The sequence below is a fragment of the Desmodus rotundus genome, chromosome 12 (genome assembly GCF_022682495.2).
Source record: "Desmodus rotundus isolate HL8 chromosome 12, HLdesRot8A.1, whole genome shotgun sequence".
Lineage (NCBI taxonomy): Eukaryota > Metazoa > Chordata > Mammalia > Chiroptera > Phyllostomidae > Desmodus > Desmodus rotundus.
This window is the reverse complement of record NC_071398.1, coordinates 92,250,243-92,262,715: the sequence shown is the minus strand read 5'-3', so window position 1 is coordinate 92,262,715 and position 12,473 is coordinate 92,250,243. Positions and strand designations below refer to the sequence as shown.

Genomic DNA, 12,473 nt, shown 5'->3' with positions numbered 1-12,473 from the left:
GGGTGGGGAGCTTGTGTACAGTGAACGCATAGCGGAAAGTGCTATGATTTGCATCAGAGCTGTCATTTAAGCTAAATCTTGACAGATGATAGAATTCACCACGCAAAGACTGCGGACAGGGGATAAAGATATTAGAAGCTATTTTGATCCTAGGGAGTTTTCCAAAGCAGAGTTATATCAAAGCTAACACCCAACGGGAGGAATCTCCCTTTTACTTGCTCTGGAGTCTTAAGCCATTAGAGTGCATGCAGAACGGGAACTGTAACCCTCGCGAATAAAACGGCCAGTGACAGCAGTGGACAACTGCAGCAGCCGCAGAGCAGTGATCACTCTGGAACTGACTTGGGTAAAGGAGATTTATTTGGACAATTGGTGAAACGTCGTAAACTCTTGAGAAAGCTGCAATTTCTTAGACTTCCACTTCCTCCTTGTCAACAACCCCCTCCCCTAGCTTGCTTTTTGCGGCCGAGAGTGAAATGCGCAGCCAGGAGGCCCAGCTAAGAGTCAGAGGAAAGAGAGCGGGGAAGGTCTCCGCTGCGGATCTCCTTTGGCTCCTCCCGAGTCCCGCAAGGCTCCAACTCCGCCACACCAATCATGGCGGCCTCGGGGTTCCTTTCCCCGCTTTCGGTCGCCCTTCCCTTTTGGCCACAATCAACATGGCCCTAACCGAAGGTTGCATTCCTGTGGAACGGTCTCGGGACAGTTCTCGCGAGGTTTGCCTGGGCCCTACTGCTCCCGCCCTGCCTCGCGCCGCCGCCGCCACCGCCGCCGCTGCCGGCGCCGCTCCTCCTCCGTGTCAGTTGTTGGGCTGTAATGGCGACTGGGCCGCCGCTGCCGAAGTGACTCCCGGGTGGGGGAGCGGGGCCAGACCTGCGCCAGAGGGAACTGCAGAGAGCCGCAGCTCAGGGGCCGGCTCGCTGTGGGGGAGGGGAGGCAGCCTTTCCGCCTCTCCTTCCGTCTCTGCAGACCGGCGGCTCCCGGGAGCCGGTGCGAGGCGGGCACCCGGTGCGTCCCCGGAGCGGGGAGGCCAGGCCGGGCAGCCCTGGGGCCGGTCGGGGCGGCGTCACTGTACCCTCCGCCAGGCCCCGCGGGATGCACCGTGGGAGCCGAGGGCGGAGGCGACACTCTCAGGTGAGCTTCGGCAGGACCTGGCTGGGACCACGGACGCCCGCGTAGGCTCCGCTGCCTCTGTCCGCGGTCCCGGGTCCCCGGCGGGGCGGGGCGCGGGGGCCCTGGCCCGGCCCGGCGTCCCCCTGGGCGAACCAGCCTGGGTCCTGAGGCTTTGCCGGGGTGGGGGTGGGGGGGCATCTCTTAGTCCGGAGACCTGGGTTTCCAGCCCCACCGGTGCCTGCCAAAGACGGGCTTTCCTTCTTTACCTGCCAGTGCCGGCCCCCACCTCCCCGCCCCTCCCCTCTTCTGCGAATGATGGACCATACCTCTCACCTTTCTGAAGTGTCTCTTATTCATCTAGAGATCAGGCGTATTTTGGGAAATTCCGGGGAACTGGCAGGGATGAGTAGTTTCTGTTCCTTGTTAGTGGGGATAAACATGCTCAAGTATAGGGAGAACTTTGATTTTCGGCTCCAGTCTAGCAGCTGCTGAATGTCGTCTTCCGATTTATTAACACATGATTTAAGGGGAAATTTTGAAGTTGTCATTTTCCCCTGCCCTCTTTGAAAATGTAGCCCAACATGCTAAAATAACACTTAGCCAATGTTACAGGTAGGGGGTGGAATGTGGATGGGTTTTTAGTTTCCAGATAGGAAGTTGCCCGTAGGTACAGGTTTTCCTGTGGCTGTAGTGCAGTAGGCAGGCCTTCGTGTGGGAGAAGACAGGTTGTCAGCAAGAGTGGTCAGGATCCGCGAACTGCGCCGGGTCGTTTTGTTTTGATGGTGATCCTTGTTGTGAGTTTGGAAAAGTCGTTAATGGTTATGTTGCCATGTTAACGTACCTCCTCCTGCCCTCTCGATTTTCAGGGGTTTAAAGGAAAGGCTGACTTAGGCAGATTTAGTAACGACTCGAAAAAGGTTTGTACAAGCAGTGAGAAAACCCTGAAAGCTGCTCTCCATTTAAAAAAAAAATGCCTTAGTGTAAAATTTTGTTTTTAAATAAGGCAGTGTGCTGCTAATAACAGGAGATTGTGACTTGGGAGGATTGGTTGTTGGACCTGTGGTGGAAGTTGCCTCAGACTCGGGAGTGGGCGTGTAATTGTTTGGTTGTGCTAGATTGACTAACTGCAATCCAGTGTAGTAAAATATAAAATAAGTCAGCCACCGAACCTCATTGCATTGATTTTGAGATACTTTAATCAGGAAATAAACATCAAGTTAGAATACATTGTGAGGATAAGTGCATGTGCATCTCATGTTTTCATGGTCAGTAGCGGGATTTTGTAATAATGATGAGTGAGTTATGTGTAAACAATTCCATACATATGGGAAAAAATTTCTCCGATTCTCTGGGATGCGTTGCTATGTAGTGTTATGTAAGAGTATTAATACTTGAACAGCCTGCCTCCTGTGGGGTAATCAATTTGTGAAGTAGGAAAATTTGAATTTTTTTTTCCTAATGTTTCTGATTGTCAGTCTTTTGCCCATTTTATTATAACATGTCTGCCTTATCATGGACAGAATACGGGAGCTGAAATCCCTATCCAGTTTAATTTTTACTAAATTGCTTTAAGTTATAGTGGGAACAAAAAAGAAGCTGCTGTCTAAAGTAATGGACATCGTTTTTGGTGTGCTTCCACATACATTATTTTATTTAGTCTTCATAGTAATTTTGTGAAGGAGGTTTGGTAAATATTGTCCCTATTTTGCAGTTGTGGAAATTGACACACAACCAGGTTCCTTATGTGAAGTGAATGCTGCCCTTATTTCTGCAGTTGATCAGAATTAGTTTTATTTTCATTGTTTTTTTATTGATAACATGTTAGTTTCAGGTATACAACATAATTATTCAATACTTGTATATGTTGCAAAATGATCACAGTAAGTCTAACAGTCTAGAGTCAGTATTATTTTAAATTGAATAATAATATAGATACTTTTGGCCTTTAGCTTTTTAAAATCTAAATAAAAATTTTTGTTCTTTTTGACATGTCACTTGCACCTTATGCTGATGATTGTCAGTTCCTTAAAAACATTAGTATTTCTGTAGCATTTTGTTAATTGTTACAAGTCATGAAGTGTGATAATATATTGCTTTACTTCTACATGTACTTTTTGCTTGAAGAACATTCCTAAGAAATTGTAGTTAATTTGTTGTCTCTCATTTTGTCTGGACACTCATAATTCTGTCATCTTTGGTACTTCAGATCATTTATACTCTTGATTATGTAAAAGAAATATTCAGGCTACATGGTCAGTAACATAACTGAAAACGAGTAACAATTGGCAATTTTTATTGTACAGTTTTATTGTAGATTAAAAAAGTTAACTAGCCATCTATACTTGTGATTGCTCTTTTTGTAGGGTGGAGCAAGTTGTGAGTCATACACACACACACACACACGAGAGCCATATATGTATACACACATACACTTAAGAGAGCCATACACACACACACACACACACACACACGCCTTAAGATCTAAATGGCTTTATTAAGCAATTCATGAATTGGGCAGCATCCTACCTAGGAACTAGAAGGGTGCTCCCAAAATACTCCTAGTTACCTTTATTGACTTTTTACCCCATATCAAACAATTTCTAGTGTCACAAATAGTCCCCCAAAACTATGCAATCAAGCGATTGCATAGTTTTTTCTGCACTAATATTTTTTGCTTATTGTTATCACAAGTCTAAGTTTACATTTACTAGTTGTTACTTTGGGTTATTATTTGACTTTCTCATCTAGTCAGTAAGTTCTGCGATTGCAGAGATCCTCTGTTAACTATTTGGTGTCCAGCACCTGGCACATAGTAAAATAGTAAAGGTTGGTTGAATGAATTGACTGAAGAATGGTCTTGACATAATATTTAAAAAACCAAAACCAAAGCCATACTAGTTCATGGATCCTAGTTCTTTTTAGGAACACACTCCAAGGGTATATTTAAGTTCTCTAGGAAGAAGGGGAATGACAAAAGCCACCTGGGATTAAAAAGCCACCGTGAAAAAGCCACAGGTGGATCCTGAAAACTTTATTGACTATTTTAATGACTTGCCTAGCTGTTCTGGCAATCGTTAGTGTAATGTAAAGAAAATAGATGGTTTAAGACCCTACCTATTATACTAGTACGATAATTATAGGCTTGTAATAACTTCAAGTCACTTCTTAATTACAGGATAGGGAGTTTTAAATCTTAAAGTCCAGCTAGTCCACTTCTCACGTTTTATACCTAAGTAAACAAGCATCATGTGATGAAAATCTCTTACCCGTAGTTGGTTTTATAACAGAATGAAGAATTCACTATATAGCTGCTAAGTCTATATTTGTTTAATGTGTCAGATGATTATCAAATGAGAAGATAATTGTGAACAATCAGGCAATCTATTCTACATCAGTGTTAATTAAAAACTCAAAACAGGCTTCTCTTTGCAGTAATCAAAAATACTCGCTAACATAAAAATGAATCTCAACCCTCGCTGTAATTCGGACTACGGATTGGTACAACTGGAATAATGTTGCGGAAGGACATTTGGCATTACCCATTAAAATTAAAAGTATGCTCTTTTTTGATAGAGTCATTTCATTCTTAGGAGTTTACGTTACAGAAATTTTAATACAAGAGCATAGGAACAGATCTATAAGGACGTTCATTTTTAGCATTATTACAACTAAATGTCATTAACATTTATAAATAACGAGAAAATGTCCTAAATGTCCATTGGTAAGGGAATAATTAAAATTATAGTATATTTATGGTGTGAGGTACTATGCACTTTTAACAGTTTGAAGGAAATTTATATTTACTTCAGAGAAACAGCTGCTTGTATCCTTGAGCCTATATGTTCAGAACCATGTAGCAGACTTTCTGGGTTCAGATACTAACTACATCATTTATTAGCTGAGACCGTTCTCAAGGTACTTAAACTCATCTACAAAGGGGATATAATAATTATTCTCTCTTACAAGTCTGTTGTGAGAATTAAGTAAGTTAATATTTAAACCCTAAATAAGCATAGTAAGCACCACGTGTTTGTATTTACTGTTATATACTGACATGGAAGGATGTTCATTACATAATATTGAGGGGGAAAAATAAGTTGCACTACATTGTGGAATATGATTCAGTTTTGTAAAAACACACACACTTAGGCAAAGAAATGTATTTGATTTTCTTTTGGTTTCTCTGTGCATGAGAAGGAGTCTGTAAAGATAATTAAACTATTAGCTGTGTTATCCCTGGGAGAATGGATGACTTCCCTTTTTATACTTTAGACACTTTTGCATTGTTTATCATATGTCCCACTTTTACAATTTTTGAAAACTTTTCTAAAAAAGGAAATACTGAAGTAGAATTTTTGTTCTATTATATGGTCATATAAATGTATTTTTGAAGATAGTTGTTTTTCAGAGATCTTCAGATTTCGTCAACAGAGTTATCACATGATTAGGTTCTGTTTCAAAACTTCTGTTGATGGAAGGTTAAAATTAATTTAGGAAAATCCCTAATGTATTTGTTTTTCTACAAGCTTTGTGACCTTAAACCTCATTTCTGAATTCACAAAGTAAGCATGTAGGCTGGATCGGTATTTTTTAAACTCAAGACTCCCAGACTGTGGCCCAAGTTACCTTGGAGCACCATAGTGAACTCACACGGGCCTTGTGGGACATTTTCGGATTTTTGAGGGAAACAGTAATATTTGACAGCTGAGAGATACCTGCGAGACCTCTGCCATCTGCGGGACACTGCTCAAACATTTAGTCTGAGGGAGGTGGTACTCCCCAGATGGTGCTGTGTCCCTTTGGATGGCAGTGTGTCTTTGGAAAGCTAGGTTTTGGGGGATTGCTGTAGTGAAAAGCAAGCACTGTGCAAAAATCCTTGTGAAACAGTAAATGAACGCGATGGCATCCGAGGTGATTTCAGGGTTTGAGAAATTGTATAGTGCCTCTTGGACACATACATCCCACTACGAAGTTGTTATTAGTAACAAAATAAAATATTTCTTTCAATTTGTATGTATTTTTCAGAGCTGTTAGGACATAAATACCAAGTTGTGTGGGCCTAACTACTTAATAAATGGATTGTTAGGTATTTTGAGGGCCTAGGGGCACCCTGTAAAAACTACCAAGACACTAGGGTTCTATGAACTGAGAACGCTTGGGAACCCCTAATACTCTTGACTAGGAGACCCACATATTTTCCATGGGGACATAATATTCATATGTGTATATATATAACTATATATAGAATAGAATGAAAGTTTTAATAAAAAAAAAACACCTTACTACTTTCAATACCCAGAGATATTTTCAATTTAATTCTGTTTGGTTTCATTAAAAAATGCTAGCTCCATCTCACAAAAAAATATTTTTTTACCTACTAATGGGTCATTACTACAATACCTATTTGAACCCTAACTTGAGCTTTAATATGCTTTGTTCTCTGATTTGTTATAAATGAAGTTGGACTACCTTAATACAATAGACGCATCTCTGAAAATTTGTGTAACACTACATTTTGTATGATGAATTATTTTAAATGCTACAGGGAAATAATGATGTAAAGAAGATGCTTTTACAAATAGGATTTTTTTTTTTTTTTGCGCAAACAGAGGAATCATTTGTCTATGATAGGTTTGGGTTTTGGTGTTTTTTAAAAAAACTAACCACTTGGTTGTTGTTCCAAGTGGACTTGTAAAAGCTGCTTATGGAATTGTGGCATCTCTCACTTTTAAACATTACATTTAAAATAATTTATGAGTAATAGCACTGCCAGTAAGAGTATTTTATTAAACAGTTTCTTTTAGTTTGGGGCTTCTTTCAAAATTTAAAATGCATACATACACATAACTATTATTTATTTTTTTTATACACTACCATAAAAGAAATTTTGTGCCTAGGAATGGTTAATCTCTTTATATTGTATGGAATGCTTGTGGGTGGATTTTTATTTTATTTTTTTGCGTGTTTGCATTTAAGAATGGATCCTGAGATGTGTCAATGAGACTGTCATCATTCAGCTGCCCGGAGCACCTAGTGTGTACTGGGTGCTGTGCATGGACTGGGACTGACAGAGACGAGTGAAACGTCATCCCCACAGTCCCCTCATAAGAGGCAGATGTGTATGCAGTAGTACGGGGACGAGTAAGAGGAATGAGAGAGAGCTGTGGATCCACAAGATGAGAGCAATGCACTAGGTCAAGGAGTCAGTAAAGGCTTCCAATGAAAGAAGAAGTTGTCTTTGTTTCTGGAATAGCCTCTAAATTAGCTAAGTTATTGACTGTGGAAGGAAACTTTTCAAAATTATTTATTTTCTCTTGTTTTTTTTCCCTCAAAAAATGCTAAGTGCATTTACTTTTAAAACATTGAAAAACATATCCACTGAAAAATTGACTGCCTATCCTGGACCATCACTCCCTCTCCTTGGAGTTATTACCCAGTGTTAACAGTTTCTTCTGTATCAGGGAAGCTTTTGTAGTGACAGTTTTACACTTTAAGGCAAAAAAATAATCCTGAGTTGCAAACTATAAGACCTCTTTATGGGATATATTTCTTGAAATTAATTTAGAAGAGTAAATGTTAAGGATAACTAGATCGTGTTTAATTAAAGCAAAGTAAAGCAAAAATATAGGCTCCTATTTTTAGAAGATTGGGGTTTTGCTTTTTTTTTCTTCTTCTGTCCCTAAGTAAAAGACTAGGGATACTTTCAGTCAGGTGCTAGTTTAACTCTTCCTTTCCTATCAGTGGGGGACATTGTGTTCTTTGAGATCCTCACCCTGCCTCCTATGCACCAGCATCCAAACTGGTACCAAATATTACATAGTTTCTTCTGGATTTCCTGGAGTACCGTAAGTCAACCTAGGTCATTTCTATTTGTTTTTGTATATTGTACTACATTATGGGAGTATTGGTTATTGACAGTTTACTTGGAACAGTGTAATAGGTCTGACTTAGAACTGGAATGTTTTCACTTTTCCTAGCCTGGTCCCTGCTAAATTTGTCCATTTTATAATAAGACTAGTTTGTGCAATTATTGCAAGATTGTCTTTTTTCAACCTTTCAGGCAGAGATGGTTGTTATATAGGGTCTGATAGAGATGAGAGAAATGAAATGTAGCAAAAGCATGGAAAATATTCTCTGTGATAGCCAGACTGACGTCATTTCTTTCATCTTTTATCCCTAGTGCCTGGCACATAGTAGGAGCCCAATAAATAGTGGAGCTGAGTGAGCCTGTGTGACTGAATGAGAGCACTGTGGATAAGTGAGTAAGGAGAAATGGCTGCCAGAGGATCCCTGTGGGTTTGCTGTCGTCTTACACCTTATCTGCCTCTGCGCACATACACCACAGGTGTAGATCAGTGCTTCTCAGCCTTTCTGGTGTCAAGACCACTCTATACCCTTGTGTTACTGAAAACTCAAAGAGCTTTTGTTTAGGTGGGCTATCTGTATTGTTACTTACTGTATTACACATTTTAAGCATTTATTAATTTATTTTAAATAATTAAACACATATTACATTAACAAATAACCATTTTTAATGAAAAAGAAGTTTATTTCCCCAAACAAAAAAATGCTTAGTGAGAGGAGAGGAGTTATTTGACAGTTTTCAAATCTTTTTAATGTCTGGCTTAATGGAAGATATCTGGATTCTCATACCTGCTCTGCATTCCATCTGGTGTGATATCACGCGTCATGAAGCCTTTGGGAAACTCCACTAACGCAGTCATAAGAGAAGGAAAGTGAAAAAAGACAAGTATTATTATGGAAATAGTTTTGACTTCTAAGACCTCCCTCTACCCCCTGGAAGTGTCTCACAGACCCTCGGAGATCCCTGGACTACACTGAGAACTGGTGGTGTAGATTATAAAATCAAAGTAGAAAAGGACCTTAGAGGTCACGTAGTATAATCACCTCTTGTGGATGTTTCCGGTTTGTGCAACTGGACTGAGAGGGAATACCTCCTCTGCTTTTTGGGAATAATCGTGAGTTGGCTTTCAGAAGATGTTGAGTTTGATGTGCCTTTGATAATTCTGAATAAGCATTTTGATATGGGGGCTAGGATATCAGAGGTGAGATCTGGACTGGCATTGTGGCAGTCATTGGCACACAGATGGTATTGGAAGCCTTGAGCACCGGTACAGTCACAGGTAGTACAGGGAGAGAGGGTAGTGTTAGGAGAGAGCTCAAAGTCAAACCCCCTTGAACCTTAAGGTTTACAGGAGAAGGACTAGCTAGCAAAGCAGAATGAGAAGGAACTGGAGAAGGGGTGGGACATCAAAGGAAGCAAAGGAAGGAGTGTTTCAAGAGACTGGTCAGCTATGGTCAATGCTGCCAGGGTGTCAGGCAGGTTGGGGACTTTTTATTTGAAAATGTCTATTAGATTTAGAGATGAAGAGATCTTTGGTGATTTTAGTGAGAGCTGTCGTGGCAACCACATTGGAATTGCTTGAAGGGTAACTGAAAAGTGTTCTAAATGGAGACTGAATATCTCGAGCTTTTGAGAAGTTTGCGAAGGAAAAGGGAGCAGTAGCAGAGAAGGGTGCTGGTTTAAGGGACTTATAATTTGTTCTAAGTATAAAGACTTGATTAAGTATAAATGCTGATAAGAATCTTGGAGATGGGCGAAGATAAGAGATACATAGGAGAGAACAATGTAATTGATGGTTGAAGTTTTCTTGAGGGAATTTGGAGGTGGGGAGATCCTGAAACAGGTGAAGTATTCTTATGGCTCCCTTCCTCTAAAAGTGACTTTTTCTGTTCTTCTCCCATTCTCCCTATTTATGAACTCTTAGCTTGCATGATAAGAAGAAAGTTAAATGGTAAATACAATTCTTTTAAATCGGCTATTAGTTTTCTGTGAACCTTTATATTTACGAGGTGAATATTGAAGTGTGGACTCCTTGTTGAGTTTAGAGTATGTTTGCTATGAGCAGTCAAATTGTCTCATGAAGTAAGTTGCATTCTTACTTGATTTATGGGCATGTGTACTTTTTAAATATCATTTTAACAGGATTCCTTTTACATCATTTATTATTGCTTTAGTGAAATTGTGTTTCCATTTTCTTTTCTCAAGTTAGATTCATCCTTGATTATTGTTTTGCACTTTCATTTATGTTTTACATGATGCAAATAGAATTGCATCAAATATAGTTTCTTTTTTAATCCTCATGATATTTGACTTTAATCTGAACAAAGCAGTATTGTTCATTTGTGCTTTAACTTCTGCATGAAACAACTTGTTTCTCTGCCAGGTGCCAGTTAAACTCACTGTAAAATGTTCAGTAGAATAAAAGTTGAGTCACTTAAATGAATAATAAAAGTATTTTTCAGTTTTCTGAAATTTAAGAAGCTGTCAGTATAGTAAGAGACAAAGTGCAATAGATAGAGAGCCTGTGTTACTGGTGTCTGAAAACTGTAGTCACTGCTTAAGAAAGGAAAGGCCAACACTTGATCCTTTAAACACACAAACAAGATCTTGTTAGAGACCCTGAATGATCCTGTTCTTTCCTTCCGTCTCCAGCGTTCTCTCACCATTTTCGCTGTCCAGCACATGGGGCTTAAACTGTGTCTTGTCCTTTTGGTCTCCGGGCTGTTCCAAATAGCCTTTCTGCTGCCTGGAAAGCTCTTTCTTGCCTGTACTTAGTTAAATTTTTCTTTTCTCCTTTAGGTCTTAGATTAAATCACACTTTTCCTCTCTATTTAACAGATTGGATGAGTTCCTTCTAGTACGTTTCTATAGCACTTGCATTTTTTCCTTAATTATTTTCATCCCATTTGTAATAGTTGTTGAATATCAACCTTCCAAGCAAGCTTTTGGACTGCTTGAGTGTGGGGCCCAAGTTTGTTCTTTTCACAGCTATACCCCCACTCCTAGGCACTATTCATTCCTACTACATACTCGGCACTCAGCAAATATTTGTTAAATGGATGAGTGGCATGGGTCAGATTGAGGAAAAGGTTTTTCATGAGTGTAGAGCAATACAGTCTGATGCATCAGTGGGAGGGGCCAAGGAGTTTGCTAAAACATCTCACCTGCCCTGTTTAGGAGGGAGGGAAGAATGAAAGGCTTCATCTGTAGACATTTGTGAGGAAGCCCTGACTTTTGCGGTGAGTTTGATAACGGCACGTTGGTTAAGTGAGCATTCTTTAAAAGAAGTTAAAGTGCATTGCAGTTCATGGAACAGGTTCTAAAGAGGATAGAACGTAGGTGGGAACGCCAGACACTTTATGAAGAAATTACAAGGGAGGACAGAGGGGTGTGTTATAGATGGTGGCTGAGTTTGAATATGTGAGAGGCATTCTGTGAATGACCCTTAGGGGATTTCAGAGGCTTGAGAGAAAGAGAGATTTAATTTCTAGTTCTCTCACTTACTAGCTGAATGACCTTGGGCTAGTTCTTTGGTCTGTCTGATACTGTTTCTTCATCAGTAAAATGGATATATGGATAGTTGCCCCAGGGGTTGTGATGGAGATTAGAAATAATACACGGAAAACAACACAGTCTTTGGGACACTGAGAAGGAACACAGAGATTGGTAGCTGCGATTATTAACTGGTCGCCCCACCCCGATGGTGTTCAGGGTCTGTGATTTTGGCCTCTGGTTGAAACGGATTGTTGCTCTCAAGTGTTCTGGAGCTGCAGAGGAGACATTCTCAGGTGATTGAAGAATAGCATTATTGTCAACACTGATGCTTATTTTTATGGAATCAGCAGTGGTTTTGGAGGCTTCAGACTTCAAAGAGTAGAATTGAAGGTAATCTCTTGGGCTGTAGTTCTCAAAGCTGCTGTATTTTGGGATCTTTGTAGAGGTAAAAATAACAGGTTTTTTACCACTTCTGAGACCCACTGATTTAGAATCTCTTGTGGGTGGAGCCTTGGCATCTCTGTTTAACATGTTATCCTTTCCAGGTGATTTTCCTAGAGCTGCTTGAGAAAGCAGGCTCAGGAGACCAGAGCTCTGCAGCTGCTTGGAGGCAGTGTGTGGCTGCTCTGAAATTCACTTGCAGTGGGAATGATCAGAGGAATGTATGGATGGGTTATTTGGGAGAGAGTTTTCTTTATAGGCTTAAAAACTAGCTACAGAGGTTGAGTGGGGGGATTAATGATTTTAAAGTAGTTATTTAAAAGATATTTAAATAAAAGAATGTTTTCTGTGTGGTCCTATTTGATATGGATTAAACAATTAGCAGATATGATGACTTTATGACTAAAGATGCATTTTGACAAAACACTGGCATCAAAGACTTATTTTTTGTGCATTAACCTTAATACCAGTCCGCATCATATACCCAAATTAAAGAAATAAGCCATGTATGTTATCATTTTATGTTTTAATAAATGCATGTTCAGATATATGGATATGTATG

At 39.9% G+C, this 12,473-nt stretch overlaps 1 protein-coding gene across 1 annotated transcript in view; it reads left to right on the top strand.

Moving 5' to 3' along the window:
* The first annotated feature begins 993 nt into the window (after nucleotides 1-993).
* The window catches only part of CEP350 (centrosomal protein 350), a 111,350-nt gene continuing 99,870 nt past the window's right edge, over nucleotides 994-12,473 (top strand). The window contains exon 1 of the mRNA XM_053915551.1: nucleotides 994-1,131. The gene's annotated coding sequence lies outside the window, so the exon portion shown is untranslated. The remainder of the gene's footprint in view (nucleotides 1,132-12,473) is intronic.